Genomic DNA, 26,935 nt, shown 5'->3' with positions numbered 1-26,935 from the left:
TCAAGAGATGTGGTTCTGTAAAGAGTCAACCGTGTTCCATCCACTGCCATACATTATCCTTCATCCACTTCATGACCGCCACCCTGAATCATACATCACAGTTTGTTTTCACCTCATCATAATCACTAGCTCCGTTCCGTGTCACTGATGTGGGATTCATTAAGGCCCTCCTTTGACGGATCGCTCCTTGTCGACATCAGCTCATTATCCAAGGAGTTGATCTAGGAACACCCCCCTCAGTACTTTGAAGCTTGCATGCCTCAACGGCAAGTTTCTCACTTCCGGCGACAGGTATACATCAATGACCTTCGACCAAAAGATTTTGCATGGTGGTCGATGCCAAGTCCTTTATTCCCACCATGTAGATTGTACTGCCGTACCTTGAGGGTCATCATCCTTATCGGTGATTCCTCTCGCGCTTGTTAACGGTTTACATCATTGACCGGTAATCAAGCGATGTCTTTCCATGTTCGACTTCAAGAAATTCTCACATGGATCGACTTGTACATCGAGTGAAGATCGGAAGAGACTGAAGACCCGGATCTAGTTTCGTCCATCCGGGCTGCGATATATATTCAGGACATAAAGACATTTGATATGTACATCATTGCAACAGATGATCATCCTTTTCAAAGGATGATAAATTCGGCAGAGAATTATCAGTCTAGCATCAGACGATCATCTGTTCTATGTACCAAAATGTATTTATAAAGCTGAGCATGGGAATGCCCGCCTCAGCTAGATCATGAAAAATGTATGAAAAATAATGTATTGTATTGTATCTTATTACAGGACACTTCTCAGCAGATTGAATGAACTTCGGATCCTCTCAATAAAGCATTTCACCCGATAAACGACCTCATACTTTAGGGGGCATCTGTTATAGACAATTTTGTGCCTTACAGCAATAAGCATGAATTGTCAATAATCCAAGGGATCCAAAGTTCCCTAAACATGATGTTCCTACCCCTAGAGGAACAAGGTCAGCAAACCAACAGCTCTCAGATCAGTTCTCCACCTGAAAACACTCAAAAACAAGCAATCCTGAAATCAAAGCAGGTGCTCCACTAGGCTTCTGCGCTGAAACACAACTGCTCCATGGTGTACCTGCATTGCAAAGCAGGTAGAACAAAGCCCACCTACGTTGGGCGAGTTTGGACATGTGGCACAGTGAGTCATGGCTTTGGAATCTTCCAAAAATGACACTTGGATCAGGTATTTCGCCTTGTGATGAGTCAGAGGCTTTGTTTCTCCAAGTGGAAGCAAGGTTCACCAAGTGGACTCAAGAACTGAAGATCAACTAAAGATTAACTGAAGAGAGAGAGGACACAAGGCAGCTACACATCAGTTGCAAGCTGACTCATCCTTTCTCAATTCATCTATATATTGAGCTCTCTCCTATGAGCTCAAGGGGCTGGAATTTTGTGCAAAGTAATGATATGCTGTTGGTTTCATTCTTGAGTTATTGGGTGATTGTTTGAGAGAGGTGAAGAAGAGCAATTCTTTCTGCTGGGAGGTGTTGCTGGGTTGGAGCCTGCAATGGTTGTAATCCTCTCAGAACCTTTATTTCTTCATTAATAAAAGCTATTGAGGTTCTTCTATGTGCTCTTGTTTCAATTATGTATTGTGATGATTGCATGTTTGGTTTACACTAATCCATGAACCAGTTATGATTGCATGCCTCTTGTAGTTTCCTTCTTTGTTATTGTGCAGGATCTCATTGCAGCTGGGTGAGCAAAACAACAAAGAGCTAGGAGCAAGCGGCCAAAGAGGAGAGTTTGGATTCGACATTAAGCGCAAGGCAACGGTTAGTGCTTCCTCCATCCTCTTTTGCTTTCATAAAGAAGTAAACCTTCAGTAGTTTGTTTTACAGTTGTTGCTAAGGAACTGTCACCCTTAGAGTGGGTTAGGGTCATCCGAGTCGGATACTTTTCCCTACAACAAACTGGCGACTCCACTGGGGATCGTATCCGTTTGATTGTGTTTGTAGTATCTTTGCTATTCATTTCCTGAAGAAAAGAGTACCAAATCGAAAAGCTTTTGACTATATCAAAAGCGAAGTAGAGGGCAGCTACTCTTGCTCATTTTCTGAGCAGATTCATGATTTGAAGAGCTGATCTACAAAGATCCTTGTAAGCTCTTAGTGATAGCTTTGCACCTTCTAAATCATCCCTTTGATTGTGCTTGACTGATTGCTTCTGATTTGAGCAAAAACCGTGCATTTTTGAGAAAATTATGACCCGGAAACTGTGAAAACGCAACTCTCGTTTTCCAAAGCAGGTAGTACACAGGCTACCTGCTTTGCAACGCAGGTCCCGAACTAGCTACCTGCGCTGAGAGCCAGTTTGACTGTGCAGAGCCTGCGTTGACCCAAATTTGCTTAGTGCATTTGGGGTTTCCTCCTTTCTCTTGCCTGTTTTCACTTAGTTTTGCTGCTAGGTGTCAGTCTTGTGCCTGTTTTGAAACCAATATTACTTGCCATCATTCTGCCTCTGTTATATAACGAAATTGTACTTGTTCTTTGTATTTCTTGCTCATTTACAATTTCCCATAACGAAAAGTAAACTAGTCATGCTTTTGGCCTCTTAGATCTGAACCTGTGTTAGGCGTTTTGCTGGTCTAAAGAGTTAGCTTGTTTGCTGTCCATAGCTGGTTAGTCGTTTTACTTTCGTTCGTATGGTTTGATTTCATGTATTTCTAGTGATTAAGCAAGTGAATCTTAAGGTGTCTTTTGATTTTGGACAAGCTTGTTTACTTTCGCTTTAAATCGAAATCAAAGTTATATAACCACTTTCTTTTTGTATCCATCCACATTAAGAAAGGGAAAAGAAAATACATGCATTGTGCATTTTGCATTTGACTGTGTGCTTGAAGATTTAGAAAAATTTGCATTTTAGTGTGTGCTCTATGATCTGTGTGAAAAGATTTGCCTTTCTTTTCCCTCAGTAGTTAAGGTTTTCAAAGTTGAAAGATTGAAAAGTTTGCTTCTCATCTTAGACTGCATTCAGGAATTTGTTATATACATCTCGTGGTGATCCTTAAAGGCAAACTGATAAGCAAGATCAACATTAAAATAAATCCAATTTACATAACAATGCTTTGTAACATAACGCAAACATCTAGAGGTCTAGGTAGAGACGTGTTCCGGCGTCGTTAAACATAGTGACTGTCGATCTCTACGAAGGTGGGTGATTCCTCCTGAGAGTCGGTGGCACTAATACGGACTTGTGCTCCCACGTACCGTCGAGTATATATTGGGAGACCCCTATAGGTAATTATCCTTTATCCATAGGAAGCCGTGTCGACCGCCCTACTGATCGCGATGCAGTGAACACAGCATTCACGAAGATCGACCACCCGTACCGTAAAACGTATTCTGTGGTTTCGCGAAAAGTTTGGCACACCCTCTGCCTAGAACTCCAGAGCAGTTTCTTTTGGCCTTTTTCAAACTCTATAACTGAAAAAGTCCATCCGAGCATTTGTCACTTCGGGCTCGTTAAAACATCGAAGGCGACTAGAGTCATCTTTAGCTTTTTCTCGACTCTTAAAACATGAAAAAGCAAGTTTGTGTCTAAAAGCGTCGTTAATAAAATTTATTTTAAGCGGAACAAAATCACCTGTTATTCCCACGTTGATCTTAAGTTGAAAAGTATGGAGCCCACCAACCAAGGAGGCAACCTTGGCGGAAGTCCAAATCCCTTCTCCTCTTGGGGAGATGTTGGTGCGCCTCATATGGCAACATTGTCACTTCCAGGATTGACAATTGGCCTACCTGTATGGCTCTTTTCAACTAATGTAGTCCAGATCGCCACTAATCCTGAGCAGTCGAATCAACAGTCAGACCGGTCTAGGACTACCCACCAGCCTTCCACTTCTTACAATACTTCCTCTGATCCTTCATCTTCGCAAGGCAGAGCTGGCAAAAGTCAGCCTCCCAAGGAGAAGAAAGAAAGGAAGAAGAGAGAAAAGAAGCAGAAGGAGCCTATGGCGAAGGCGACTGGGGGCAAGCAAAAGACAGCTGACAAAAACCCACACATTGCACCGACCGGGCCTAAATCGCCATGTGTCATTTGCGAAGGGGCCCACTTCCATCGTGATTGTCCTTGTATTCCCCGGATACTAAGGGACTGGTCCCCAAGATTGCACAATCCGGTAGCATCAACCTCTGGCAGTCATGTTGATTGCAGTCCGTCAACTAGCGAGAGTGAAGGACGAAGAGGGAGACCAAGATCACCCTGTATATTGTGTGAAGGTGAGCATGCAATCCACAGATGTCCATTCTTAGATGAGGCAAAGAGAGTTTTGGAAGATCGTCCGGTTTTGCCGTTACGACTTCCTCCTGGATACCAAAAACTCGCGCCTAATCCCTCGATAGGTGAAAATCTAGCTGACCCGCCCAAATGGTCAGCTGAAGTGTCGGTCATTGAGAATGAACCTACTGAATCCAGACCAGACGAAAGACTAAAGGTCGAAACGGCAGTTGACCCGGTTCTTCCTTCAGAGGTTTCATCGTCCAATGACTCCGTCATTGAAGACCCATCTTCAAATGACACCCTCACTGAAGAGGATAAGGATGACACCGTCCATATTCTTTTCATCAACGCAGACTCTGATGAACATCAGGGCAATGCGCCCATTCCTTTATCGCAGGAAGGAACATCGTCAGGGTCGTATCCGGCCGTATATTCGGTCCCACCACCAAGCAACCTAGTTGTATCCTTTGATTGGAATCAACTAGTCAGACCCCGGTTACCAGCCAGTATCCCATTCAGAATCATAGTCCAAATCTACAGAATGGTGATGGCTGGAACTATCATTGATGAAGGGGCATCTTTGAGTATCCTTTCCTCTGTTGCTTGGAAAGCACTGGGTTGCCCGGCGCTTTTACCTGAGATGAGAAATCTATCAGGTTTTGATAAAGGAACCAGTCACCCGTTAGGGATTCTCCCCAATGTTCCGGTTACATTGAAAGGGAAAACAGTTCGCATGAACATCATGGTCGTCCAGGGACCCTTGGCATATAACTTACTCCTTGGACGAGACTATATATATTGCATGGAGGCAATAGTGTCCTCACTCTTTAGAGTCATGTGTTTTCCGCACGAAGGAAGAATGGTCCAGCTAGTAGACCAACTTTCATTTCCAGGATCACGCATTGCAAATAGTCAAATACCATCCCTTAACGGTTTATTCGCTCAAGGAATGCCACCGCCCCCGGTTCTACTTCCCGATGAATGCGAGTAATTCGGAAAGAAAGAACTGGGACCCAGGGGGCATGCACCCTGGCCTGCCTCGGGCAGAGAAAACCTTAGGTATAAATTTAATTTCCGCAGAAGGATGGACTAGTCCGTACCCCGTCCGGCAGAGGAAGAGAGGGTTGTTCTAGGATAAAATTCTTTTGTCAAAGTTATGTGAGCGAAGCAATCGCTCCCTTTGTCTAAAGAAGTGGGCTCTCCTAAGGAGGGGGTCTATTTGTGGCAGCAAGAAGCCACCATCTTTGAATGTCAAGCCTCACCCATTAAAACAAGCTGTTTTGAAGAATAAGTAGGGGCAGTCTTCAAAGAAAGAGATGAAATTGCTGCAACAAGTAGTCACCATCCTTAGCAACCTAATGATAGACATCGCCGAAAAGAGAGTTTAGTTTGCGGCAGCAAACAAAACCATTTTTCGGATAATAAGTAAGAGATGGCAGAATCTCAAAATTATACTTTATACCTGGGGGCATGCAAACCTTTTGGAGTGCAAGCACGGGACAACTATTTATTTTTTAAATTTTTAGGTCCTCCCTTTAAACCTGTAGGTCTAACCCGTTAAACTCGTAGGATTAGCCGTTTCTAGCTTGCATGAAGAAAGGATGAAGGGCAAAAGTTAAAACCTGCCAATTCGGAGTAATTAGTGAGGTATCGCTCCTTAAATAAGATTACCTCACCTAAAGCATTCCTTGTATTAAGACTGGTATAAATCGAGCAGTTTTAGCAATGTTCATGCTCGTTAAAAAATAAAAGCAATCATCGAGCAGTTTTTGTGCAGAAGTTCATGCTCGTTAAAAAATAAATGTAAATTGTGAGCAATCTTTCCCTAGCAGTTCAAGCTCACCCGGAAAAAGTGAACCGGTAAACAACCTCGAGAAATGTAACCTTTGAAAGCCATATTAAAAGCCCTTGGTCGTGTTTATATGCCATCACCTCCATCTGTTCATTTGGCCAATCGTTCACCTCCATATGTTTGTTTACCCATTTTGAGGAACAGCTGCGAAGAGTGATTTCACTTAGCCATCCTTGTGACACTGCCGTGATTGGAGAATTCCAACCTGTACCTGGAATCTGCTGCTATCCTGTTCATCACTCGTTCCTCAAAAGACGAGTCTTCTTTGAGCTCTTTTCACTGACTCGTAAAATATGAAAAGTTTGCCGAGTTTTGGTCTTCCAGCTCGTTAAAGCGACCGGAAAGCTATCCCTCCTCTAGATTTTAATCTTTTTGGACCTGAGGGATTATTGCACAAAAAGATCGAGCGCTTGTTTTGTTCGGCTCGTTAAAGCAACCGAAAATTCATCCCTTCTGTATTGTTTTAAACTTTTTCGGACTTAAGGGATTAGATGACGAAAAAGGAATTTTGGAGTTAACTTTTCGTGCCTTTTCAGACTCTCTAAAAATGAAAAGGACCGAGTTTTCTTTGTCGTTAGACTCGTTAAAATGATTAAATAGCGGCAAACTTGTCTTTAGACGAGAACGAGTTTCCCTATCGCTAGGCTCGTTAAAACATAGCGATGGGCTTGCCCGAAGGGCAGGTTATAGAACAAGCATATGTTATCCTCCTCAAGCTTGACAAAAATAAAGAGGTACTGGTCAGCAATGACTGGGGAAAAATTGGGAGAACCTCACAGTATTAATGGTAGGAAGTCGCTCTTGAACATGACACTTTGTCCTCCGTACCGCATCGGGTTGGGTTGTTTCATTCACCGGTCGCAGAACCATGGTCCTCGCCACACCGTCCACAATTGGGGTAATGCTACCAATCCATCACATCAGTGTCGTTATATGTTCAAGAGATGTGGTTCTGTAAAGAGTCAACCGTGTTCCACCCACTGCCATACATTATCCTTCATCCACTTCATGACCGCCACCCTGAATCATACATCACAGTTTGTTTTCACCTCATCATAATCACTAGCTCCGTTCCGTGTCACTGATGTGGGATTCATTAAGGCCCTCCTTTGACGGATCGCTCCTTGTCGACATCAGCTCATTATCCAAGGAGTTGATCTAGGAACACCCCCTCAGTACTTTGAAGCTTGCATGCCTCAAGGGCAAGTTTCTCACTTCCGGCGACAGGTATACATCAATGACCTTCGACCAGAAGATTTTGCATGGTGGTCGACGCCAAGTCCTTTATTCCCACCATGTAGATTGTACTGCCGTACCTTGAGGGTCATCATCCTTATCGGTGATTCCTCTCGCGCTTGTTAACGGTTTACATCATTGACCGGTAATCAAGCGATGTCTTTCCATGTTCGACTTCAAGAAATTCTCACATGGATCGACTTGTACATCGAGTGAAGATCGGAAGAGACTGAAGACCCGGATCTAGTTTCGTCCATCCGGGCTGCGATATATATTCAGGACATAAAGACATTTGATATGTACATCATTGCAACAGATGATCATCCTTTTCAAAGGATGATAAATTCGGCAGAGAATTATCAGTCTAGCATCAGACGATCATCTGTTCTATGTACCAAAATGTATTTATAAAGCTGAGCATGGGAATGCCCGCCTCAGCTAGATCATGAAAAATGTATGAAAAATAATGTATTGTATTGTATCTTATTACAGGACACTTCTCAGCAGATTGAATGAACTTCGGATCCTCTCAATAAAGCATTTCACCCGATAAACGACCTCATACTTTAGGGGGCATCTGTTATAGACAATTTTGTTCCTTACATCAATAAGCATGAATTGTCAATAATCCAAGGGATCCAAAGTTCCCTAAACATGATGTTCCTACCCCTAGAGGAACAAGGTCAGCAAACCAACAGCTCTCAGATCAGTTCTCCACCTGAAAACACTCAAAAACAAGCAATCCTGAAATCAAAGCAGGTGCTCCACTAGGCTTCTGCGCTGAAACACAACTGCTCCATGGTGTACCTGCGTTGCAAAGCAGGTAGAACAAAGCCCACCTGCGTTGGGCGAGTTTGGACATGTGGCACAGTGAGTCATGGCTTTGGAATCTTCCAAAAATGACACTTGGATCAGGTATTTCGCCTTGTGATGAGTCAGAGGCTTTGTTTCTCCAAGTGGAAGCAAGGTTCACCAAGTGGACTCAAGAACTGAAGATCAACTAAAGATTAACTGAAGAGAGAGAGGACACAAGGCAGCTACACATCAGTCGCAAGCTGACTCATCCTTTCTCAATTCATCTATATATTGAGCTCTCTCCTATGAGCTCAGGGGGTTGGAATTTTGTGCAAAGTAATGATATGCTGTTGGTTTCATTCTTGAGTTATTGGGTGATTGTTTGAGAGAGGTGAAGAAGAGCAATTCTTTCTGCTGGGAGGTGTTGCTGGGTTGGAGCCTGCAATGGTTGTAATCCTCTGAGAACCTTTATTTCTTCATTAATAAAAGCTATTGAGGTTCTTCTATGTGCTCTTGTTTCAATTATGTATTGTGATGATTGCATGTTTGGTTTACACTAATCCATGAACCAGTTATGATTGCATGCCTCTTGTAGTTTCCTTCTTTGTTATTGTGCAGGATCTCATTGCAGCTGGGTGAGCAGAACAACAAAGAGCTAGGAGCAAGTGGCCAAAGAGGAGAGTTTGGATTCGACATTAAGCACAAGGCAACGGTTAGTGCTTCCTCCATCCTCTTTTGCTTTCATAAAGAAGTAAACCTTCAGTAGTTTGTTTTACAGTTGTTACTAAGGAACTGTCACCCTTAGAGTGGGTTAGGGTCATCCGAGTCGGATACTTTTCCCTACAACATTTACCTAGACTTAAATATGTATATCAAGGAGCTGAAGGGGTCACTAAGCAGCTTTTCTACATCAACCAAAGGAGACCTCATGGGTTTAGATCATACCAGCAGGGTATGCCAGGGTCATCCCATGCATATTACAACCCAACCAAACCACATCTATACCTTCATGGGGATCCCCTACTCATCCCTCCTGGTCTACACCCCCTCCTTGGTCCTATGCATCTCAGTATCATTCTCAGCCAGCCAACTAGTCATTTCAACCTTACGCTTCACCACAACCTCAGTGGAATACACCACTCCAGTGGTGGAGGCCCCAATACAACAATGCTCCAGCTCTATTGCCTCCACCACCTACCCAACCACAACTCCTACACTCTGCTCCACCCAACCAACCCTAGATGCCTGCCTAGCTAAATCCAAACCCGAACAATAGGCAGGCTCAACAAGTATATGGTGGAGAGACATCATATCCAGCTTATGTTGTAGAAATCTAGGAGATCAACCTAAGATCTGGGAGAGTCCTCCGGATAACCAACCTCCCCCTCCACATAGGGAAGTAGAAGAAGAAAGAGAGGAAAGAAACCTTAAATTAAATCCACCCTTTCTTGAGAGATTAGCCCAACCACCCCAGCCTACCCCAGAAGAGACTGAACTTCTGGGAGAATTGAAAATCTATGTGTAAAGATCTCCCTTGTCCAGGCAAAAGAAGATGTTCCCATTTACAATAAGTTGATTAAGGAGAAATGCTTCAAGCATCCAGGAAGAAGAAAAAGGGATGCCCCTACCATTAATGTCATTGGGAAGCTATCCGACTTAATGTTGGGGCAGGTAATATGTCTAAAATATTTGGACCCTAGAAGCCCTGTACTAGATGTGCACATCAATGGCACCATCGTCCCACACACTCTGATCGATATTGGGGCTGCCATTATTGTGATGACCAAGGAAACCATGCTCAAGTTCAACCTCCAAGGGTCATTGAGGAATACCACAACAGTTCTGCAACTTGTTGACCATTCCACAGTCATCCCTGAGGGAGTTTTGGAGGATGTGATGGTCTCCATTGACTCCTGGGAGTACCTTGCAAATTTTCTAGTTCTCCAGCCTAAGGCTAAACTTACTGGTTATCCTCTCATCCTTTGGAGGTGATGGTTGGCCACAGCCAATGCTTACATTAGCTACAGAGCTGGGAATATGACCATCAAGAATGGGCATATGTCCAAACGATTAGTCCTATACCCTCATGCTCAACCTTCTCTAGAGCATGATTTACCTTTATGGTTGGAGGAGGAGGAAGAAGATGAGGTTTATTTCGCCCAACTTTATGCTTTGGAAACAACCATAGGAGGAGGACAATAAGATGAGGATGACTTAATTGAACACCTGCTCCAAAGTCCAACTCCCAGATCGTTACCATTAGAAGAAGAAGTAAGGGAAACCCAAAATAATCATCCAATTGACTTATGCTTGGTTGATCCCAACCCACTTCGTGTCAAAACCATAGAATTCAGCCTAGAGAAAACCTTGAAAATTAATCCATCTCTTTTTGCTCTCGAAGAGGAAAAGCTATGCAACATGCTGAGAGAAAACCTAGAAGCCTTCACTTTGAGTTACAAGGAAATGAAAGGAGTAACCCCCCTAGTGTGTACTCACCACATACACATCAAAGAAGGTTGCAAGCCGGTCTGGAAACCACAAAGGAGGATGAATCTAGCTCTTAAAGATATAGTCAAAGAAGAATTGCAAAAATTGCTAGATGCAGGATTCATTTACCATATCTTCGACAGTGAGTGGGTCTCTCCGTTTGTGTTAGTTCCCAAGAAAAACGGCAAGTGGATAATTTGTGTCAATTACAAGGAGTTGAACAAAGCCACAAAGAAGGATCATTTTCTTCAAGCCTTCATCGATCAAGTGCTAGACGGCCTGGTAGGGAAAAAGTTTTTTTTCTTTCCTAGATCGATTTAGTGGGTACAACCAAATCAAAATATGCTCAGAAGACTAGGATAAGACCACATTCACCTGTCCTTAAGGTACTTTTGCCTACAGGGTCCTTCCTTTTGGCCTATGCAATGCTCCTGCCACTTTCTAGAAAGCAGTCTTGAGTATTTTCGCCGAATTAGTACATGATGTGGTGGAAATTATATGGATGATTTTACACCTTATGGCTATGATTTTCAAGAAGCCCTGACTAACCTAGGAAAAGTATTGCACAAATGCATTGAAATGAACCTATCTCTCAGTTTGGAAAAATGTGAATTCTTAATGACTGAAGGGACCGTGCAAGGTCATTCAATATCCCAACAAGGATTGCAGGTGGACTCGAACAAAATAGCAATCATCCAAAAGGTCCCACCTCCGCAAAAGTAGAGAGATGTGAGGAGTTTCTTAGGGTTAGTTGGATACTACCGAAGGTTCATAAAGTACTTCAGCAAGTTGGCCTCTCCTTTATTTGGGTTGTTGGCCAAAGATTCTGAGTTTATATGGTCAAAAAACTATCAAGAGGACTTAGACATTCTAAAGGATAAGTTAAACACTGCACCAATTCTCCGAGGCCCAAACTGGGCCCTCCCTTTTCATATTCATTCTAATGCTTCACACAAAACCATAGGAGCAGCCTTAGGTCAAGTAGAGGAGAAACTGCCCTATGCCATCTATTTTATCAGTAAGAACTTGTCAAAGGATGAGATAAATTATATAGTAACTGAAAAGGAACTCCTGGCTATTGTGCATTCATTAAACAAATTTAGGCATTACATTACAGGTTATCAAACATTTGTGCATACTGACCATGCTGCAATCAAATATTTATTGAACAAAGCAGATGAGAATGCTCGAATTATAAGGTGGTTGCTTTTATTACAATAGTTTGATCTAACCATTGTTGATAAGCCTGGTAAAGAAAATGTTGTTGTAGTCTTTTTATCTAGGGTGAATCTTCCCACAGGTGAAGAAGGAATGGTGGATGACCAGTTACCAGATGAGCACTTGTTTGCTATTTCAGTTCGCTCTCCATGGTTTGCTGATATAGCAAACTATTTGGTATCACCACAGTTCCCACCAAACTTGAACTCCAAAGAAAAGAGCAAGATAGTTAGGAAAAGCACCCCCTTCACTTGGATTAGGGAAAATATTTTCAAACTTGGCCCAGATCAAATCTTGAGAAGGTGTGTAAGGGAAGAGGAAGTTTTTGACATCCTTCAGACCTGTCATGATGGCCCTTGTGGAGGTCACTTTGCAGCAAAGACGACAACCTTCAAAGTGTTACAAGTAGGCTATTATTGGCCCACTCTTCATCAGGATGTGAAAAAGTACATTAGTCAGTACGATCAGTGCCAGAGGATGGGAAAGCCTACTCCAAGAGATGAAATGCCCCTACAGTCTCAAGTGTTGTGGGGAAAAGTATCCAACACGGAATGACCCTATCCCACTCTAAGGGTGATAGTTCCTTAGCAACAGCCGAAGCAAAGCTATCTAAGATTACTTCTTTATGACATGCAAAAGAGGAAAGGAAGAGATCCACTTACCGATGTCTTGCGCAAATGGTCGATCCAATCTTCTCTCTTTGCCGCTTGCTCCCAACTCCTTGTCTTCTCACAGGCCCAGCTACACAAGATCCTGCAAACAAGACGAGAAAAGGAAACTACAAGAAGCATGCATTCATAATTGATTCCAGGATTAGCATAAATCAAATACGCAAGTAAGACAACACATCATTGAAACACATGCGGATAGAAGAACCTCAAATGCTTTATTAATGGAAGAAAGTAAGGTTCAGGCGGTGATACAACCATAAGAGGTCCAATCCAGCATCACCTTCCCGACGGAAAGAAATCTCCTCTTCACCTCCCTCAAGCAATCACCCAATACTCTCAACTGTAAACCAACAACAATTCTTTGCACAAAATTCCGGCCTTTTAGATCCCATGGGATGAGATCCTTATATAGAGTTTTGGAGTGAAGATAAGTCAGCTTGATGTGTGACTGTTGTCCTCTTCAACCCCAGTTGTTCTTTAGTTCTTGAGTCCACTCGGAGATTCTACCTTCCACTTGGAGTTTTAGAACCTCTTTACTCATCATTAGGCGAATCTTCTGATCCAAGTGTCAATTTGGAAGCTTCCTGGGCACTGACACATTGAGGAAAGATTCCTCCACATGTCCAAACTCGCTCAGCGCAGGTAGCCTTTGATGAAGTTGACATTCAGCGTAGGTACACCATGGAGCAGTTGACATTCAGCGCAGATGCTCAGTGGAGTAGTTGCTTTGATCCAAAATTGACCTGTTTTTGAGTGTTTTTCAGTGGAGAACTGATTTGAAGTGCTGTGGTTTGCTGACCTTGTTCCTCTAGGGGTAGGAACAACATGTTTAGGGACTTTGGATCCCTCAGATTATTGACATTTCATGCTCCATGCTGTAAGGCACAAAAATGTCTATAACAGTTGCCCCCTAAAGTATGAGGTCGTTTATCGGGTGAAATGCTTTATTAGGAGGATCCGAAGTTCATTCGATCGCCGGGAGGTGACCTGTAATAAGATACAATACAATACATTATTTTTCATACTGCTTTCATGATCTAGCTGAGGCGGGCATTTCCCATGCTCAGCTTTATAAATACATTTTCTGTACATAGAACAGACGATCGTCTGATGATAGACTGATAATTCTCTGCTGAAATTATCATCCTTTGACTAGGATGATCATCTGCTGCACATGTCAATGTTCTTTATCTCCTGAATATATATCGCAGCCCGGATGGATGAAACTAGATCCGGGGTCTTCAAACTCTTCCGATCTTCACTCTAAGTACAGGTCGATCCATGTGAGAATTTCTTGGAGTCGAACATGGAAAGACATCGCTTGATTACCAGTCAATAATGTAAACTGTTAACAAGCGCGAGAGGAATCACCGATAATGATGATGACCCTCAAGGTACTACAGCACAATTCACGTGGCATGAATATAGGATTTGGCGTCGAACACCACGCAAAGTCTCCCGGTCGAAGGTCATTAATGTATACCTGTCGCCGAAAGTGAGAAACTTGCCATTGAGGCATGCAAGCTTCAAAGTACTGAGGGGGTGTTCCTAGATCAACTTCTTGGATAATGAGCTGATGTCGACAAGAAGCGATCTGTCAAAGGAGGGCCATAATGAATCCCACATCCGTGACACGGAACGGAGCTAGTGATGATGGTGAAAACGATCTGTGAAATATGATTCAGGGTGGCGGTAATGAAAGGATGAAAGATGATGTATGGCAGTGGATGGGACCTGGTTGACACTCTCTGAATGACATCTCTCGAACATATAACAACACTGATGTGATGGATCGGTAGCATTACCCCAAATGTGGATGGTATGGCGAGACCATGGTGAAGGGACCGGTGAATGAAAACAACCCAACCCGATGTGGTACGGAGGCAAAAGTGTCATGTTCAAGAGCGACCTGCTACCATTAAGCTTTGAGGTTCTCCCAATTTTTCCCCAGTCATTTCTGACCAGTACCTCTTTATTTTTGTCAAGCTTGAGGAGGATAACATATGCTTGTTCTATAACCTGCCCTTCGGGCAAGCCCATCGCTATGTTTTAACGAGCCTAACGATAGGGAAACTCGTTCTCGTCTAAAGACAAGTTTGTCGCTATTTAATGTTTTTAACGAGTCTAGCGACAAAGACAACTCGGTCCTTTTCATTTTTAGAGAGTCTAAAAAGGTACGTAAAGTTAACTCTAAAGGTCCTTTTTCGTCATCTAATCCCTTAAGTCCGAAAAAGTATAAAACAATACAGAAGGGATGAATGTTCGATAGCTTTATCGAGCCGAACTAGACAAGCGCTCGATCTTTTTGTGCAATAATCCCTCAGGTGCAAAAAGATTAAAATCTAGAGGAGGGATAGCTCTTCCGGTCCTTTTAACGAGCTGGAAGGCCAAAACTCGGCAAACTTTTCATTTTTTACGAGTCAGTGAAAAGAGCTCAAAGAAGACTCGTATTTTGAGGAACGAGTGATAAACAGGGATAGCAGATTCCAGGTACAGGTTGGAATTTTCCAATCACGGCAGTGTTACAAGGATGGCTAGGCGAAATCACTCTTTGCAGCTGTTCCTCAAAATAGGTAAACAATCAAGTGGATGTGAATGATCGGCCAAACGAAAAGTGGAGGTGACGGTGCAAACACGACCAAGGCTTTTATGGCTGATGAATTTACGGTTTCAAATGGTTATTTACCGGTTCATTTTTTCTGGATGAGCTTGAACTCTGGGGGAAGCTTGCTCACATGCTTATGTTTATTTTTTAACGAGCATGAATTCCGCGTTAAAACTGCTCGGTTTTGCGTTTATTTTTTAACGAGCATGAACTTTTCCAAAACTGCTCGTTTTTGCGTTTATTTTTTAACGAGCATGAACTTTGCCAAAACTGCTCGTTATGTTTGCATGCCCCCAGCATCATAATAACGCATGTCAAAGGAGGGTGCCCCCCAAGCTTCATTGCATTCAACTTGGTGGTTGGAATGAAGGTTTACCTTTGAGTTTTGAAAAGGGGATTTGTTTCATTTTTTAATGATGTTGACATAGTAAAAGAACTATTCTCATGACTCCTTGTTTCATTTTTTAACGAGGTTGACACGAGATAAGAACTGTCCTCGGAGCCCACTGTATTTACAGTATTTCCATTAGGGCGATGATCCATGCTGACAAAATGTTTAGGAATCTTCCGAATCCATTAGATATAGAAGATTTCATATTGTAGGTTTCCACTGTGGCCACTTCCGCCAGATTATTTGCAGGTGGTAGGGCAAAAGTACCCATTAAGGCAGGGTCTTTTAGGAGACCTACTCCAATATTTTGGAGCGATTGATTACTTTCATGGATCATTGTAATGCTTCCCGTAACTTGTGAACTGTTGGGGAGAAATGTTTGTTGGTCGACGACTGTAATTCATCCTTGAAAGGGAAATGCAATCTTCCTGAAGTAGGTCGACACAACTGCGGCCATGGCGTATATCCAGGGCCTTCCCAGTAGGATGTTGTAATCGAGGTTTCCGTCGATTACTTCAACATCAACTTCTACTGTTTTGCCCCCCAGTTCAACTTGCAAGTTACTTAAAATCCCGTATGGAGCGTATGATCGTCCATCAAATGCTTTTAATGTCGTTGACGAGTTCGACAAGGGTGGTGAGCCTAAATTTTTCCAGCAACTCATCGACATAAGACATGTAGATGCCCCCTCATCAATAATTGTTCGATGAACAGTTTTGTTGAGGGCTTTCACTTGAATAAGGAAAGCTAGTTGAGCTGGTAACTGAGGGTCATATCCTTTATGATCAAAGGCCACAAGATTGGAATCCATTGGGCCAATCCCACCTATGGCTGATAATAAAGCTTGCTCTTGGGAGGTGCAATTTTGCGCTACCTCAAGTGTCGACATAGCGGACGACGATTGGGCCAGGTCCTCTATTATATTATAATCCTGTGTTATTTTTTCACGAGGATTAAATGTCGATTTGTGTACTACTCCCTTTGGCGACTTTATCATTGGTTTAGGAACGTTGGGTGGCACAACTTTGGTCAAAGTTGTTGTTGAACTACTAGGTTGTTTATTTGCCTTGTTGTTCAACTGCTTTGGATTCCTGTGATCTTTATTCCTTGTCAAAGCATTATTCTGCTGCTTTGAGGTGGACAACATAAGCACTTGGGATCAGGAAGCATTTCGATTAGCAACCAGACTTTGGCCTGGGTTAGGAAACGGATCAGTCAATATTGCTGGGGTTTTCGAACTCTTAAAGAGCTTCTTAACTTCAGCTATATGTGGACAATCTTTCGTCCAATGATCCTCATCGCATATATGACACCCTGTCGGGGGTTTCCCTTTCCTTTTCTTTTTCTTCTTGCCCCCTGGTTGCTTCAGTTGTTTGCCCTTGTCGGTCGACATGGCATTTACTTCTGAGGCAAGAAGTTCCTCATTTGCATTTTGACTAGAAATTTTGCGTTTGCTAGTCACGCCATTGCTGGCGTGAGAGTCAGTATTCGATTTAGGAGGGGGAGGAATTGAAAATTCAGGTCTAGGGGCGTCAGGTATTTTGTCGTAGAGCGTGCCAGACTGAGTATATACTAAGTCTAAATATTGAGCGCGAGCAATGACTTGCTCCTCTGTTACGACTCCTCCCTTGGCCACATCTTCCGTTATAGCCGGAAGTAACGACTTTATAAACCATTCAGCTAACAGCTGATCGGGAACGTAAGTTTTCACCATCCTACGACGACGACGCCACTCATGTATATGATCAGATATGTGAGTAGCTGTCGTTTGTTTGAAGTTGGTCAGTATTTTGGTTCCTGTTTCATACCTGATTGGTAATTGAAAATGGGTTAAGAAAGTCGTGGCTAAGGAGCTGAAATTGTCGAAAGAGGCTCTTGGCAATTCAATATACCATTTAGCCGCTGGACCTGTCAATGTCCTCTGGAAGAGGCGAAGTCTTATCGAATCATCATTTAGAGTGTTTGATGAACACCACAGATGAAAAGTCATGACGTGATTCGACGGGTCTTCACCTGGATTTCCATTGAATTTAGGAATGTCCGATGGAAGTTTATGTAGAATCGCTGGCCACCAAGGGGCATAAGCAATTGGATCATTCGTCAGCCGGTTTAGATCTGGTAATTCTAGAGTTGCTACAAAAGGCAACTGTTGGTTCAGATTAGGCGAAGCATACCCAGGATAAGATGGGATCGCCTGAGCAATGGGTCTTTGTAAACCAGCACAATGCTGGCAACTTTGACAAGGTTGATGGGCATAACCATTATAGTATGGTTGCCCATTACTTACAAAGACTTGTTGCTCAGGTCCTTGATATAATTGCTGGAATGGCGGTTGTTGAGATTGAAACAGCTCTGGTTGTTGGACCATTTGCTGTTGACCAATACTGGATGATTGACCAAGATTGGGAGTCACAGTACTTGTTTGAGCCTGAGTCGCTCCAGATAAGGAGGCACTACCCTGAGATTGTGATTGAGCCGTTGAGACAAGAGGCTGTTGTATTGCATCCTGAGAAACTTGGGGTTGACATACAACAGGTGGCGCTTGTACTTGCGACGCATTCACCATAGCAGGTGTGGTGGGAATATTTGACAGAGGGTGTACTGGTTGCATTGAATATGCAACTCCTGATCGTTGAGGCAGTATTGGTACCCAACCGCTGGATGTAATTCCAGTTTGACCTGATCCTTGTTGTAAACTCTCATATGGTTGTTCTCTAGGAGGGAACAATAAAGGAGCATACTGCCCTCCACATGGTGGAAATCCAGTACTTAAAGGGTAAATTGGCCTTTGAAGACACATTGGATCAATTTGTTGAGTTTCAACATAAGAAGTACCAAATGATAATCCGGATGAAGAAATAGGAACTAACCATATTGTCGTCCCTGATTGGACTCCGGCTTGCTGTTGACAATTTGCCGGGACAGATGGTATACCAGCGAACATCGTTGGAGTAGCAGCAGGAGGTTCTGCTGCTGCTGTGTCAGACGACACAGTCCTAGATGTCGACGGTTGTTCAGACATATCTAGTCTATCCAAAAGATTTGTTAGCGATTCTACAAGAACTTACGATGCAAAAAGACTAACTTTGAAGATCAACGCAGGAATAGGGGTGATTATGTTCCGTTTAAAATGAATTTTATATGACGACGCTTTAGACACAACTTGCTTTTTCACTTTTTAAGAGTCGAGAAAAAGCTAAAGATGACTCTAGTCCCCTTCGATGTATTAACGAGCCCGAAGTGTCAAATGCTCGGATGGACTTTTTCAGTTATAGAGTTTGAAAAAGGCCAAAAGAAACTACTCTGGAGTTCTAGGCAGAGGGTGTGCCAAACCTTTCGCGAAACCACAGAATACGTTTTACGGTACGAGTGGTCGATCTTCGTGAATGCTGTGTTCACTGCATCGCGATCAGTAGGGCGGCTGACACGGCTTCCTATGGATAAAGGCTTTGTTCCAATAGGGGTCTCCCAATATACGCGACGGTACGCGGGAGCACAAGTCCGTATTAGTGCTATCGTCCCTCAGGAGGAATCACCCACCTTCGTAGAGATCGACAGTCACTATGTTTAACGACGCCGGAACACGTCTCTACCTAGACCTCTACTATGTTTCGTTATGTTTCAAAGCGTTGTTATGTAAATTCAGTTCGTTTTAGGTTGATCTTGCTTAGCAGTTTGCCTTTATGGATCACCACGTGATGTATGATACAACTCCTAAATGCAGTCTAAGAATGATAAGCAAGCTTTTTCAATTCTTTCAACTTATGAAAATCTTAACTACTGAGGGAAAAGAAAGACATCATCTTTTCAAACAGATCATAGAGCACACACTGATGCACTTTTCCTAAGTCGACATGCAAACTGTCAAAATGCACATGCACAATGCAAGTATTTCTTTTCTTCTTCCTTAATGTTAATGTATTACAAAAAGAAAGCTGTTGTATGATTTCGAATTCAATTTCAAGCGAAAAGCAAACAAGTTTTTGTCCAATAATCAAAAGATCACCTTAAGATTCACTCATTTCAACACAAGAAATACTGAAATTTGAACCATATAACGAAAGCAAATGCTCAAGTAGCTATGAACAACAATAAACTAGCTCTCAGAATCACAAAGACACTTTATCACAGGTCTAGATCCAGGAGGCCACAGCAAGACTAGTTCACTTTCGCTATGGGAAACTGTGAATGAAAGTAAGAAATACAATAAGAACAATCACGGTTTCTTCACACAACTGAGGCGGAATGATGGCAAAGAAAGATAGTTTCAGATGGGTATACAGGTTGACAACAGGCTGCAAAAACAATACTGAAAACTGGGCAACAGAAAGCAGGGAACCCCAGTTGCACAATGCAAAACTGGTTCAGCGCAGGTAGGACACTGTCAGTTTGACATTCAGTGCAGGTAGCCCCTTCGGGACCTGCGTTGCAGCGCAGGTAGCCTTCACTGTAGCTGCACTGAAGAGAAAACTCTCGTCTCTCTTTGGTTCCGGGCCACAGATTGCTCAAAAATCAATGGTTTTTGGCCAAATTAGAGGCTATCAGTCAAGTATACACTAGAGGATGATTAAAGGAAGATGAAAACTATCACAAAGAGCTAATAAGAGTCCTTGTGGATCAGCTCTTCAAATCATAAACATGCCCAGAACTGAGCTAGAGTAGCTGCCCTCTACTTTGCCTTCGAAAGATTCGAATGCAGTTCGATTCGGTACTCCTTTTGTTTAGGAAATGAATAGCAAGAAACACAAGCTACCAACAAGACACGATCCCCAGTGGAGTCACCAGTCTGTTGTGGGGAAAAGTATCCAACACGGAATGACCCTATCCCACTCTAAGGGTGATAGTTCCTTAGCAACAGCCGAAGCAAAGCTATCTAAGATTACTTCTTTATGACATGCAAAAGAGGAAAGGAAGAGATCCACTTATCGATGTCTTGCGCAAATGGTCGATCCAATCTTCTCTCTTTGCCGCTTGCTCCCAGCTCCTTGTCTTCTCACAGGCCCAGCTACACAAGATCCTGCAAACAAGATGAGAAAAGGAAACTACAAGAAGCATGCATTCATAATTGATTCAAGGATTAGCATAAATCAAATACGCAAGTAAGACAACACATCATTGAAACACATGCGAATAGAAGAACCTCAAATGCTTTATTAATGGAAGAAAGTAAGGTTCAGGCGGTGATACAACCATAAGAGGTCCAATCCAGCATCACCTTCCCGACGGAAAGAAATCTTCTCTTCACCTCCCTCAAGCAATCACCCAATACTCTCAACTGTAAACCAACAGCAATTCTTTGCACAAAATTCCGGCCTTTTAGATCCCATGGGATGAGATCCTTATATAGAGTTTTGGAGTGAAGATAAGTCAGCTTGATGTGTGACTGTTGTCCTCTTCAACCCCAGTTGTTCTTTAGTTCTTGAGTCCACTCGGAGATTCTACCTTCCACTTGGAGTTTTAGAACCTCTTTACTCATCATTAGGCGAATCTTCTGATCCAAGTGTCAATTTGGAAGCTTCCTGGGCACTGACACATTGAGGAAAGATTCCTCCACATGTCCAAACTCGCTCAGCGCAGGTACACCATGGAGCAGTTGACATTCAGCGCAGATGCTCAGTGGAGCAGTTGCTTTGATCCAAAATTGACCTGTTTTTGAGTGTTTTTCAGTGGAGAACTGATCTGAAGTGCTGTGGTTTGCTGACCTTGTTCCTCTAGGGGTAGGAACAACATGTTTAGGGACTTTGGATCCCTCAGATTATTGACATTTCATGCTCCATGCTGTAAGGCACAAAAATGTCTATAACATCAAGTGACTTTCGAGCCATTTGACAAGTGGGGCATGGACTTCATTGGGCCTATCAACCCTTCTTCAAAGAAAAAACAATACATTATTGTGTTCACTTATTATTTGACTAAGTGGGCTGAAACCAAGGCAATTAAAGTAGCAACAGAAGAGAAGGTGGCTGAGTTCCTAAGGGAGAATGTATTCTACAAATTTGGGTACCCAAGAGAGCTAGTCACAGACCGAGGGAGCTAGTTTACCTCCAACATGATTGAAGCACTGCTCAGCCATTACAAAATCAAGCATAGGACCTCCACTCCCTATTATCCACAAGCTAATGGGCAAGTGGAGGTGACCAATAGGGCACTCGAGAGCATCTTAACCAAGGTAGTGAGCAGCAATAGGAAGGATTGGGCAGAGAGACTAGTTGAGGCCACCTGGGCCTATAATACAACATGGAAGACCACCATTGGATTTACACCCTATGAGTTGGTCTATGGGAAAAAGGCTTTGTTGTCCATTGAGTTTGAATATAACACATTAAGGATGGCAGCCCAACTATATTTGGATCTCAGTCATGCACAGAAAGAAAGATTGGTCCAATTGAATGGCTTGGATGAATTCAGAATGCAAGCCCTCCTACATACAGAGATAGTGAACCGCTTCAGAGGAAGATCTAGCATGATAAACATAATAAGGAGAATCAATTTCAAGAGGGCGATTGGGCATTTTTATATGATTCTAAGTATAAAGAATTCAAGGGCAAGCTAAGGACAAGATGGCTTGGAACTTATGTGGTGGAGAGATGCCATGATAATGGTTCAGTACAAATTAGAACTATAGATGAAGAAGCCATTGAAAATGTACAAGAGGCCTTTATCAAAGTAAGATTTCATTGACAATTTCAATAAAATAGTGATGATGGTGGAGCAAGTTTCAACTCCTCCCTCATCAAGTCAGTAAAAAAAAAACCTCAGGTGAAAACCTCCATGAGGTGCCTAAGTCCCATATTTGGGTTGAAAACCTCGTGAGGCAGCCCAATGATGAAAAAAAAGTAGAAAGAAGAATAAGAAGATCCCTGGGTGAAAATATTCTTTGAGGTGGCCAGGGCAAACATCTAGGGTGAAAACCTCTCTAAGGCAACCTAGGTGTTTTTCAAAAAAAAAAAGAGAGAGAAAAATATAATTGTTATTTGCAGGTGGGCAAGAAATATAGTCAAGGAGCAAAAGGAGGATCCAAAGGGAACCCTGCCTCACACCTATCCATCTCTTCCACTTGATCCAGATTTAAACAGGAACACAACAAATTACAGAGATAACCATAAACATAGAGATGCAGTGGAAATAATACTTCATTTCATTAATGTAAAATACTGAAATATGCATACAACCAAAAATGGAAATAAACCAGCTAGGGCAATGGTAGCTTATCTCTTAGAAGAGATGTGGTGGCTATATGCCTCTAAACTATGTTACAATGAGGCTCGAAGGCCTATTTGTTGTTGAGAGACAATGGAAAACCCTTAACGTCCCAAAACCTAACCCTAGAAGATGAAATGCAAAATTGTGGGCCCCGTTTGGGTAAATTGGTACATCAATTTCCCGGGGTCGTAACTTTGGCACTCGATCTCCGTTTGACGCGTACAATAGCTCGTTAGAAATATATATCTGAGAACTATAACTTTGGGAAGAGCAACATAGGCCTATGGACTGATGTTATTCCCAGATTTCCCAAAAAACGTCGTTTAGGGCCTCAAAACGGCTCCGAAAGTTTAGGACCCAAAAAACTGCTAAAAATAGTACATTGTGCTACAATTACATAAACTGAAAAACTGAAAGAGATAGTTGTGGGGGTCCAAGTGGGATAGGTGGGTGGCCACCAACATCCACCTGGATCATTCCTCCCCCCTTAGGAAGCAATGGTCCCTATTGGATTAAGTTCCTCCATCTGTTGAACTTTCTCCCTGGTGAGCTATTCTGCAATCTCGGATGTGTCCAATAATGGCGGGAAGCATGGTCAAGGGTGGTACACATTGAACACTTGGTGCAAGCAAAGGAATGGAGGAATGCTGTGCTCCAAAGCATTATTTCCCACAGCCTTGGTAATGGTGTGAGGACCATGTCGGCGTGGTCGGAGCTTTTGATGGGCTCTTGTAAGGCATTCTTTCTGCAGATGCAACCAGACTTTGTTTCCAACCTGAAACTTGTGTGGTACCCCTGTGGGTGAGGAGAAGATATTCTGGTGTTTTGTCATGACCATATTATTCTGATGTTGCTGCTGCTTGGAGGAACCCTTCACAAGGGTCATGGATGTGGCTACAATCTTCCCCTTACTTTGGGAGTGAACCAGATAGAAAATGAATTTCCTAGTCTGGGAGACGATCTTGCTGCATTTCTTAGTAGAGATCAAAGAGGTGGCGGTAGGTGGGGCTACCTCCGGTATCCTGTATAATGAATTACCCAAAGTAATAATAATAGCTCGAGGCCTTGACTCATACACAGCATGTCACCTCCACAAGTATGGCTGGCCTAATAGTACATCACAAACATCTTGAGGTGTAACATCACACAATACCTCGTATGTGAAGGGCTTGATGCTGTAGGGAAGGCGGCACTACTGACGAACTTTGATATCTCGTCCTTCATGAAGCCACCCGATACTATACGGCTGCGGGTGTGGTGTAGTCGATAAGCTCAACCGCTTCACGACCTCTGCTGAAATGAGGTTCTTTTGGCTGCTATTATTGATAATGAATTGCAGTGGCGGACCCTTCATCCACATCTATGAGTGGAAAAGACGTTCCCCCTCCTCTGGATCTTCGGGCTCATTCTTCTAGATCTTGGCAGTGACAACAGTGACACTGGGCTCCGCATCAATGATCTGCTTCCCCTTGCCATTCCCCTTGTCGAGTTCTGGCTCAGGGTTGGAACATGCATCTGATTCTGAAGCCTTCAACTCGGCCACTAGCGACTGCTTGGTCCGACACTCACTTGTGTTATGAGTGGGACTCTTGTGGAACTCACACCACTTTCCTGTGTCCTTCTTTGACTTCGTGGTGTTGTTATTTTATTGCAGCTTTGACGGGTTGTCTTGAGTCACCCCGCCTTGTCTTTGTCCTTTGGTCTTCGGATTTGCAGATCCAAAGTCTCGCTTCTTTTGTTTGAACTTTTTCTCGATTTTGACAGCGTATCGGTACGCTATGCCGAGCGAGGAGATGTTTAGGAACTCCATCTCTTCCTGGATGTATCTGTGTGGCAGTCGTGGTATTTGAGTACCAAATGCATCTCAGAGTCCTTGATACCCAACTGTGTGCGAAGGGTATGAAAAATGTTTATGAACTTCGACACATCTTGGTCCCTTCCATGCCGCAGTGTGGTCCATTTGATGTATTTGTCCTCATAGCTTTTGATAGGGTAGTACTGCTCCTTGACAGCATCCTGGAATGAATCCCAAGGGGGTGCGGCTGAAAATAGTGAGCCTGTACTTTCATTCTTCTGTTCGCAGTAGGTTTCCCACCAGTCCTTAACATGGGGGGCTGCTTTGAGAAGAGCGAAAACAATCTTTTCCCGACTCGAAAATTCATGAATAGAAAAATACCCATCTAGCAGATTTATCCATTTATCTACGACATCTACATCTATTTGACCCTCGAAGATGGGGATTTCAAAATTAACTTGTACCTTGAATGATGTGGTGTTTCTAGAGTAGCTGTTGGAAGCTGATGCATCGCCTCTTGGTAGTCGCTAAAGGATCTGTGCAAAGTTATCCATCATCACGTTCCTTTGCCGCTCGAGGGCTTCTTCGAGCAAGATTTTGATAGGATCTCCTGCCCCCTCATCTTTCTTTTCATCTGCCATGGGAGGCCGTCGGGATTTGTGAGGGTGGTCTTGCAAAGGTTCGACCAGTTCAAGCCCTAACTCCTTATATCCCGACCTCGTAGGGGATATTGCAAAGAAAAACAGAGGAAAAGCAGACCGCTGTGATACCACTGATTCAGATTTAAAATGGAATGCAACAAATTACAGAGATAACCATAGACATAGAGATGCAGTGGAAACAATACTTCATTTCATTAATGTAAAATACTAAAATATGCTTACAACCGGAAATGGAAATAAACCAGCTAGGGCGATGGTAGCTTATCTCTGAGAAGAGATGTGGCAGCTACATGCCTCTGAACTATGTTACAATGAGGCTCGAAGGCCTATTTATTGTTGAGAAACAATGGAAAACCCTTAACATCCCAAAACCTAATCCTAGAAGATGAAACGCCAAATTGTGGGCCCCGTTTGGGTAAATTGGTACATTAATTTCCCAGGGTGGTAACTTTGGTACCCGATCTCCGTTTGATGCACACAATAGCTCGTTAGAAACATCTATCTGAGAACTATAACTTTGTGAAGAGAAACATAGGACCATGGACCCATGTTGCTCCCAGATTTCCAAAAAAACGTCGTTTAGGGCCTCAAAACGGCTCCGGAAGTTCAAGACCCGAAAAACTGCTAAAAATGGTAAATTGTGCTACAATTACAGAAACTGAAAAACTGAAAGAGACAATTGTGGCGGTCCAAGCGGGATAGGTGGGTGGCCACCAAGATCCAATTGGATTACCACTCCTTACCATGCATCCCTCCATTATTTCTATTGTTTTCCACTCCACTGCTTCAATTTATGCGTAGACTGTGTTTTCTACAGGATCCCCTGAAAACCTACAGGATGATCCTGTAGGAATTATAGTGGCCTTCAAAACCTACAGGAAGAAATCTGAGGGCACATGGTAGGTTTGTTAGGTCCCTAAAATTCATCCTAAACATGATCTAACCCCTCACCTCATCCATTATCATCATCCCTGCACTCACCATTCAAATAAAAAAGAGATCAATTTCTGCCAGTGAAATATATATATATATATATATATATATATATATATATATATATATATATATATATATATATATATAGATAGGAGAGTAAGAGCATTACCTAAATGTCCCTTGCTCCACACACACTCCTACTCCCTCTGTCCATTCATTGCACCATCCTCACAACCCAACCAACAACATGATTAAGGAATTCCAAGGGAGAAGCAGCTACAGGACATCCTGTAGGAAATCCTATAGCAGCCTATCCCACAGGATGTCAATCATCAGCTACAGGTCTTCACTAGGATGATCCAAGAGCTCCACAACAGTAGGAGCATCAGATCTTTAGTCACAGAAACTTGCAAAAGCCAAGAAACATCAGAAGACAGCAAGAGGAGGAAGAAGAATGACCATGCAACAAATAAACAATGCAACACCTCTGATCTTCGACAACTGAAACATGGCATCGAAACCACGGGTAAGTATCCCGCTCACTCACTCATATGCATCATCTTATCAAAAGTTGTAAGGGTTACGATTAGCTGGTTTATAAGTGAAAAGGTGGCTAGTTAACTTGGGGACCTTCGTTCAGTCATCACATGCAAGACCAGGTGTCCTCTCACACGTGCCTGCAGTCAACTCAAAGACAGAAGAGCAGTAGGATAAGAAGTGGTTAACTACGGATCTACGAGGTTGGGAGCTGATTACGAGGAGTGGAAATGATGAACTGGTAGTGGGGACCAACGGTCCAAAAATGGCAACGTACCTCTGCTACCAGCAGAC

Source organism: Pinus tabuliformis, chromosome 7 (genome assembly GCF_031772625.1).
Source record: "Pinus tabuliformis cultivar Carrire ecotype Pingquan chromosome 7, CPIR1, whole genome shotgun sequence".
Taxonomy (NCBI): domain Eukaryota; kingdom Viridiplantae; phylum Streptophyta; class Pinopsida; order Pinales; family Pinaceae; genus Pinus; species Pinus tabuliformis.
Note: the sequence above shows the minus strand (reverse complement) of the source record.